Below are 9,690 nucleotides of genomic sequence, written 5' to 3' on the forward strand. Positions count from 1 at the left end.
TGATTGTTAGCCTAAAACTGGAAACATTCAAAGATCCATTAAAAAGAACCAGCTCCCTAACATGCACAAAGCCTTTGTTCAACATCCAGCACCATAAAAAAGGAGGTAAAGAACCAGCTAGATAAATATGGTCCAGCTTTTTAAGGGCATTCACACAGCTGTTAAGAAATGTGCTAAAGCCGGGCGTGCTGCAGCCCTTTAATCCCAGCACTTGGGAAGCAGAGGCAGGTGGATCTATGTGAATTCAAGGCCAGCCTGGTCTACACAGTGAGTTCCAGGCCAGCTGGGGCTACAAGGAGACCCTGTCTCAAAAAGACCAAAAAAAAAAAAAAAAAAACCAAAAAAATAAACAAACAAAAAAAGAAATGTGCTAAATTCACATACAGGATATCAAGCAATAGCCACAGCATATGCATATATTTTAATATTTGTGCTGATTTTTTTTTGAAACAAGATCTTATATAATTTAGGTTAGCCTTGAATTCCTATGTATCCAAGGATAATCTTGAATCTGATCTTCCACCTCCCTGAGGGCTGGGATTGCAGGCTTGAGCCTCTAAGCTTGGTTTGATTATTCTCATTTTAATGCAAAATGTGATGCAGTACTTGATCCCTGTTAAAACTTAAGCACAGGTGGAAAACAGGCTCAGACTCAGGCAAAACAAATAGACATTTCTAGAAGCCAGGTATGGTGACCCTGGGAAAAGGATGGTCATTAGAAGGGAACAGATTTGGGAGACGATGATGTGTTCTGTTTCTCTGTCTGGAGGGTAGTCATAGCTATGTGTTCAGTTTATAAAATTTTATCAGCTGTATGTTTCTTATATAGATATGGTTGTAGACACAGATTATACTTCTATACAGAAATACTGCTATTTAAAAAATCCAAGTGTAGCTGGGTGTGGTGGCTCATGTCTTTAATCCCAGCACTCAGGAGGTAGAGGCAGGCTAATCTCTGTGAGATCCGGGCCACCCTGGTCTATATAGTGAGGTCCAGGCCAGTTGTGGCTACAGGGAGACCCTGACTCAAAATTAATTAATTAATTACAAAGAAAAATAAAGAGAGACAAAAACTTCATGTATAGAACATTGCAGAAATATGAAAAACAGTATTTGAATGCATTATTTATTTGTTTTGTGTGCATGAGTGTATATGCGGGGATGCATGTGCCACAATGCATGTGTTGAGGTCAGGGAACAACTTGCAGGAGTCAGTTTCTCTCTTTCTACTTTGTGGGTAGCAGGGATTGAACTCAAGTCATCAGGATTAGCAGCAAGTGCCTTTACCAACTGAGTCATCTTCCTGGCCCCAAAAGCAGTATTTGAAAGTTTCTCATTTGTTCACATTTTTCTGCATTTACTTTTTTTTTTTTTTTTGGTCTTTTTGAGACAGGGTCTCCCTGTAGTCCCAGCTGGCCTGGAACTCACTATATAGACCAGGCTGGGCTGGCCTTGAACTCACAGAGATCCGCCTGTCTCTGCTTCCTGAATGCTGGAACTAAAGGCGTCCACCACCATGCCTGGCTTCTGCATATACTTTTTAAAAATTATTTTATTTATTATTTTTATTTTGTGTGTTTGAGTGTATTGCCTGCATGTATGTAAGTACACATACTCTTTTTTAAAAAGTTTTTACTGGATTTTTGTGTATTTCATATAGAATATCTTAATCATCTTTATATCCCCTTCCCCATTGCCCCCACTCCTGGCACTTGAATTCATACATTCTGTCATCTGTGTTAAGGCCTGTCATATCAAGTTAGTGTCCCCAGGTGTCCCTTAGTGCAAGTTCATCCACCAAGGTCTACTCAGCCTATCTAGAGTCCCTCTCTTTAAGAAGATCAGCTCTTCCTCACCCAGCAGTAATCAGCTGCCAATAATTCTTCGACTAAGATTGGGGCCTGCTGTCCATTTCCACAGTTCCGTGTGGGTGTTTGTCTCCTTGAGTTTGCATGGGTCTTGTGCATGCTGACATCATTGCTGTGGGTTCTTATGAGAGGAATTCCAGGAGCCTCTAGGACTCTATTTCCATATGGTCATGCATCTCCTCCCTGCCTCTTAGAATTTTTCCATCCTTTCTTCTGAAATGGTCCCTGGACCCTGGGTGGGTGGAATTTAATATGAGTCCTGTCCAAGGACCCACACTCTCCTATTCTCTACGTTTTGGCCATTTGTGGCCTTTTGTGTTCCTGGCCCTCTGTTGCATGGGGGAGCTTCACTGATGAGAACTGAGAGATGCATTAGTGTTCTCTTCATCCCTTGTTCTATGTTCCATGAGCCTTAGGTGTAGAGGTTGCATCACAGATGGCTGCACATACTTTTTAAACAGAAAAAAGTACAAAACATGTAAGGTATAGAATATAAACAATTTAGCCCCATTTTTTTTTCATCACATTCAATCTGCTGTAATAATCTACCAAGGCCTCTGAGCAACTGCATTCTTACAGACATGGAAAAGGGTCTGAAGAATTTACTCAAGCTCCTATTGGCAGTTAATTTGGGGAATTTCCATTTCCACTTTTTAAAATTCAAGTACTGGGTCAGGGGCCATAATTTAGTCGGAGGGAGCTTATCTGGCATGCTTGAAGCTTTGGGTCAGTCCCCAGCTCCACGTAAATCCTGTATGGTGGCTCAGCTCGTGCCTTGCTCAGAGGCAAGAGGATCAGAAACTCAAGGTCATCTTTGTCTACATTGCAGAAATATGTAAGATCAGTATTTGAACTGTTGCGTGGTCCGGGGTGGGACATAAGTTTGGGGTGGACTTTTTAAAGGAGCTTTGGTCATTGTTATTGTGAAAAAAAAAAAAAAAAAAAGAATAACTTAAATATCCCAAATGAGCAATTCATGCCAGGTATGGTGGCACACACCTTTAATTCTAGCACTCATAAGGCAGAGGTAGGTGGATCCCTGAGTTGCAGGCCAGCCAGGGGCTACATAGTGAGACCCTGTCTCAAAGAACAAAACAAATCAAATATGAGCAATTCATTAGTAAATGTAGTATGGAGATCACTGTAAAGCATGTCTGGGACCACAGGCCCCGAGTTTACTTCCTGAACAGCCTTGGTTAAGCTGCATAACCTGAGTCTGGGTTCTCTCTCCTGAAACAAGATCAGTAGCGCCTCCCTCTCTGCGCTACTGTGGGCCTCAATTGACAATAGTAGAAGCTGGAAGAATCTGAAAACAGTGCTGATGTCCTCCCCTCCCTTCTTCAGAGGGAAGCAGCCTGCAGGTGCGGTACCCACCAGGCCTGTTCACAGGAGGAAAGGGGGCTCCCACCCCAGCCCTTTCTTTCATCCTTACTCATCTCTGCCTGCTGCAGCAGCTCAGTCTGCGCCTGTAGGAAGTGGGCGACTTGTTTTCAGAAAGAGATCCCCAGCTCTTGTGGGCTGTGAAGCTGATCCGAATCTACCACTCTGTCAAAGGGAAAGAGAGAAACAGCCCTGGGTTCACAGGCTTTCCAGGTGGTGGAGGACAAAGAGATTTCCTCTGTCACTTCTTGGGAAACCTCCTTGATGCGTCACTGACAGTCCTCAGGGACGTGACTCATTGCTTCCTAGAGTCTTCCTGGCCCCATAATAGGATGCACAGACTCAGATGCAAGTTTGAAGCCATCTTCTCAAAATCCAAGATAAACATAATATACACAGCACCTGTGGATTTGCTGTTATTGTTGTTCTTTGTTGTTACTGTTTTGTTTGTTTGAATTTTTTTGAACAGGTCTCATGAAGCCCAGGCCTCCAATTCGCTATGTATCTGTAGATGGCCCTGAACTGCTGACCCTCTTTCCTCCATCTCCCAAGTGCTATGATCACAGGAGTGTGTCACCATGCCTGGCTGTTTTGTTTATGTTTTTGCTTTTGTTTTGAGACAAGGTCTCATGTCAGCCAGCTTGGTCTCAGATTTATTATGTAGCAGTTGCTAGCCTTGAACTTCTGATCCTCCTGCCTCTACCTCACAAGTGCAGGGATAGCAGGCAGCACCTACCCTCCCAGCGCTACACATTTAATCATGGGCCATCATTCACCCAGTCCCCCACGTAGGACTCAACCTACCACCCCACTCCGTGGGTATCTTGATATTAGTTCAAATATACTTATTGAGGTACCTTCTGAATGCCCAGCTGTCCCTGGACAGGGACCAGGGGCACAGTGTGGACAAGACAGAGCCAGCAGGACCCTATTGTTCAAGGTCTTGCTCACAGGCATGTAGCAAAAAGGCCTCACTTCAGTGCCCTCCTGACCAGCCAGAGCCATGGCCTAGGGAGCTCACTGTGTCCTTCCTGACATCTGTACAAATGGTCAATGTTCCTAAGCCTTGAGGCCAGAAGCTGAGCAAAGAAACAAAAGAAAAATCTCAGTTTAGAGATCCTCATGCTCCTATAAGCAGATTCTCCTCCTACAGCAAGTGAGCCAAACCACAGTCCCTCCTGCAGCTGGCCCTCTTATAGCTCCCCATCCACCCATTGTGCTCCTGGGGCCTATGAGATCCCTGGGAACATTCGCACTACCAAGTGTAGGGGACATAAGTTTAGGGAACATAGAGAACAGAAACTCCAGAATGTAGCTATTGATGGAGCACATGTCTTCCAGGCCTGAAGATTTGGCACAGGCACCCTCCCCACCCCATGAGGTGACATTCATGGAGGACTTTGACCCAAGGCCAGAACTTGTATGACTCTGGAAGCAGTGAACACCTCACTGGCTACTCTTCAGCACCATCCCTGGACAAGTGAACAGAGAAATACCCAGATGGTGCCTACCCGAGGCAGAACACATGCATCGGCTGAGAGAAGTCTCAGTAGCCTCTCACAGAAAATTTTGTGGAGGTCTCTGTGGTTAGGTGGGGGCAAAGCTATGAGGGGAAGATGTGAGGAGGTGTGGGCTGGAGTGGAGGCCTGCCTTCCCCAACACTCCCCTCCCCAGCGCCCTCCAGCATCCTGTGGACCTGAAGCTGACTGGCTGTTTGGCTATCAAGGCCAGGCTAAAGTGAGGCTAGGACCCCTGCCCTTCACCCTCACATCTGCCACAGGCATCAGACACCCTCAGGGAAGATTGGAAGGGAACACAATAGGAAATTCTACAGGCACAGAGTGTTGCCTGGCTTCTGGCCTACACAGGAGAAGGGGAGTCCAAGTTGGCCCTTCCTTCAGGCAGGCTTGAGGAGGCAGAGTGACTTCCACAGCCAAACTGGTCTATGCAGAAACCCTGTTATGGGCTCTTCTCAGAGCCCAGCTTCCCAGAAACTCAGAATCCCATACCTGGGGGCATGTTTGTGTTATAGGGGTCGGTAGAGCCAAGAACAAAGGCTGACTGGACTCAGAGGAGAGCAGGCCCCCATTAGAACTAGTTTGCAGGTTCTCTTGTGCCAGGAAGCCTGCCAGTTTACCTAGCACACAAAAGGGTCCTCAAGGGAAAGGGAGTAAGGCCATTGAACTTTCTTCTACAGTGTCAGAGTGAGTGTGCCTGCGTGTGTACTCCTGTGTGAAGCAAGTGGGGGCCGAGGTATGGGGGTGCAGGGAAGGTTTGCCTGTAATTGTTCCTGATTCTCATGAACCCTGGCCTCTCCCTCTGTCCTATAGTGAAGCCTGGCCAGATTCTGTTGATGTTAACTCCAACCTGCCTTCTATTCCCTGCTTTCCTTTCAGCATCTGGTCTTGATTACGACCCTGTGTGTCCATGTCACTTGGCACACAGGTTCTCATTTTTCTTTCTATGACCTCTGTCTACATCAATTTCCTTTTTGTTTGTTTGGGGTTTTGGTGCTGTGTATTTTGTTTTGAGACTATATAGCCCAGGCTGGCCTTAAATTGTGGTCTTCCTGCCTCTGTCTTCTGAATGGTGGATCACAGGAGTGCACTACCACACCCAGATACCATCTTCAAAGCATGAATTGTGATTTGAACCCAGTTAAGAATATCTTTTCCAGTCAGACATGGAGGTGCATACCTGTAATCCTAGGACTTTGGAGGCTGAGGCAGGAGGCCAGTTTGGGTTACACAAGTTCAGGACACCCTGAGATACATAGTGAGACCTTATCTCAAGCAATCAAATAAACAAATATGTTAAATGAAAATGTCATTTGCATACACATATCAGTGGGTAGGTGAAATATTAAAAGAGTAAAACCACCTAGGTGTGGTGGTGTATGTCTATAAGCCTAGCACTTAGGAACTGGAGACAAGAGGATCAGAAGGTCAAGGTCAGCCTCAACTGGGTAGCAAGTTTGAGACAAGTATGGGCTACAGGAGACTCTGTCTCAGAAACTGCTCACTGGGGAGGCTGTGGCTAAGGGCACACAGGCATTGCTGGTGGCAGGAAAAAGCAATTCAGCCATGTGGAAAGCAGTTTGGTAGCAATACCTGTTAAGTAGTGGTCTAACTCAGTCATCCTGAGACCATGGTCCCTATACAGGAAAAGCATCATTCCGTAAGAATAAACAGAAGGCTGGGTATGGTGGCCATACCTTTAGTCCCAGCACTTGGGAGGCAGAAGCAGGTCTATCTCTGAGTTCCAGGTCAGCCTGATCAGAAAAATGAGTTCCAGGCCAGCCAGGGCTACATAGTGAAACCCTATCTCAAAAAGTAAAATAAGATAAAATAAACACAGAGATGGTCACTTTGAAATCACTATGATGGAAGGGGAAAATATCTAGAAATAACCCCAAGTTCATCAATAGAGAATCATCTATTAAATTCTTGGCTGTGTACACCCCAAAATATCATGAGCCACCAAAAGAATGCTTAAAAAGAATGAATTGGCAAGGTTGCCAGGGTGGATGATGGACTCCAACTTATGATGGTTACATTTATGATCATTTGACTTTGTGATGGTGCTGAAGCTATGTGTATTCAATAGAAACCAAGCTTTGAGTTTTGAAATTTGATCTTTCACTGGTTAGCAAGATACAATATGATAACACTCTTCAGGTGCTGAGCAGGAACAGCAAGCCATGGCTCAGTCAGCCACAAGCTCGTCGGGGAAACATATGGCACTCCCCTAGGTACTGTGTGCTGAACTGGGATGTTTGGTAGGTTGCGTAGATTCAACACCTTTTCAATTTAGGATATTCTCAAGTGAGGACAAGTTGATTGGGTCATCATCAGAGGTCAAGGAACATCAAGGGAGGAAAAGTGGGGTTCAAGAAGTATAATATATGAACCTACTTTGGTAAAGCAAGCAATCGCCTACAGAAAACAGAATTTGTGTATCCAGCCATGTGCCTACAACTGTATGAAGAGGCCAGAGCCAGCTAGAGCTGGGTACCCACCCATGACCCTACAAGCCATAACTATAAAAAGCAAAATTTCCCTGTGAAAGGACCTCATTTCCTTTAAGTAGCAAGAAATACTTTTTAAGCACTCTTATTTTTATTTTTATTAACTTGACTTCAATTTTTCATTTTTAATGCACTGAAAAGCTAATGACATTTTTCTTTACTCTTACACTAAAAAGAATTAAGGCAGCTCACAAAGCTAGACATACAAAGGGAGCTATAAAATAAGGGTGAAACAGGGCAGGTGTGGGAGTGCACGCCTTCAATCCCAGCACTCAGAAGACAGATCACACAGACAGATCTCTGAGAGATTGAAGCCTGGTCAACACAGCAAGTTCCAGGCCAGCTGGGACTATAGGGAAACCCTGTCTTAAAATGAAACAAAACAGAGAAGGGTGAACCAACAATGGAACAAAGGGTGGGGAAAGAAACATGGGTGCAGGCATGCATTTTTTAGGACTACATTTTGCCACACAGTACCAGAATATAGCACTTAAGGCTGACAAGAGAATTGAGAAATAGGCTAGTCTGAGCCTGCTATTGGAAGCACAGGCTGTTGTCACTATTCTGAAGGGCAGATCAGCCACAGGAGCCACAAATATGTCTGTATTTCTTTGACCTAACAGTCTCACTTCTGTGAATTCTTGATGAAAAAGTTATAACAGATATGCATAAGTTACTAGCACAGAGACCAGTTTTCAAGAATATTGAAAATATGCGATTGTCCTCTAAAGTCCTGATGGAATTCATTAGAGAAACAGAAAAACATTCTAAAATTTCTATGGAACCATACACATACACACTGAAAAAAAAAATCCAAATAACCAAAGCAATACTGAGAAAGAAAAAACAAACTCAGAGGCATCATACTTCCTTGTTTAAAATTACCTTACAAAGTTATAGTAATCAAAACTACATAGTACTGGTGTAAAAATAGAAACAAACTAATGGAACAGAACGGACAACACACAAATCCAAACATATATGGTCAACTGCTTTTTTTTTTTTTTTTTTGAGACAGTGTCTCTAGGCTAGGCTGGCCTTGAACTTGCTATGGCTAGCCTTGAACTTATTAAGTAGCTGAGAATTACCTTGAACTTCTGATCCTCCTCCTCCTGCCTCCACTTTCAATGTACTGAGATTACAGACCTGTGCCACCACACCCAGTTTACAGAACCTTGTGAATCTAGGCAAGAATTCTACCAACTGAGCTACATCCCCATCCCTGGATTACCTAATTCTCAACAAGTGTCTCCAAGAGGACACAATCAGGGAAGGATATTGTCTTCAAATAATATTGCTGGGAAAACACCTCACATTAAAAGTCAACTCAAAATGGGCAAAAGACCTAGATGTAACACTGAAATCGTAAACCTAGAAGATAAGCTCTTTGACATTGGCTTTGATGGTGATTTTTCAGAGTTGATGTCAAAAGCTGGGGGCAATAGTAGCAAAAAGAAAGAAATAGAACTTCATGAAACTAAGAGACTTTTGCAGAGACAAAGAAATAATCAGCTGAACGAAAAGCCAACATATAGCCTGGGAAAAATACTTGCCAATCACATATCTGGTAAGGGATTAATATTCCAGAGTTACAAAGAACTCAAACTTAACAGCAAAAATAATGATAATGGCTTGATTTTAAAATAAAGAAAAGGTTGAGGATGTAGCTCAGTCAACAGAGTACTGGCCAGGTACACATGAAGCTCTGGGTTGGAGCCCCAGCACTGCATAAAACCAAGCTTGGTGATGCACATTAGCGTGTCAGAGGTGGAGGCAGAAGGGAGGATCAGAAGTTCAAAGTCATTAAGGCCAGCCTGATACACATGATTTATCATTATTGAGACCTTGTCTCAAAACAAATACCATCAAGATGGCTCAGCAGGTAAAGGAACACCACCCATAAGTAGAAAAGGTAGAAAGGAGAGTACTGACTCTGTAAAGTTGTTTTCTGACTTCCCAAAACCAGCACCATAGCTTGTGCACACCCACATACACATCACACACACACACACACACACACACACACACACACACGTAACAGTTACATAATAAATGAAGAAAGGCATTAAACAAAGCAATGATGAGTGCTGGTGAGGGTGAGGAAAGGGGGATCTCAATACAGTGTGGATGAGAATGCAGATTGGTGCAGCCATTGTGGAAACACAGTATCTGAAGGGCCTACAGAAACTAAAAATAGGGGCCAGAGAGATAGCTGACAGGATAAAGGCATTTTCCAGAAAGCCTGATGACTTGAGTTTGATTCCTGGGTCCCACATGATGGAAGGAGAAAACCAGCTCCTAAAAGTTGTCCTTTGACCTCCACATGCATGCATACATGGACACACACCTACACAAATAAATGTAATAAAAATGTTTAATGAAGAAGGGTCTGGAGAGATAGCTTGGTGGTTAAGA

This window comes from Nannospalax galili, unplaced genomic scaffold (assembly GCF_000622305.1).
Source record: "Nannospalax galili isolate Female #2095 unplaced genomic scaffold, S.galili_v1.0 scaffold138, whole genome shotgun sequence".
Taxonomy (NCBI): Eukaryota; Metazoa; Chordata; class Mammalia; order Rodentia; family Spalacidae; genus Nannospalax; species Nannospalax galili.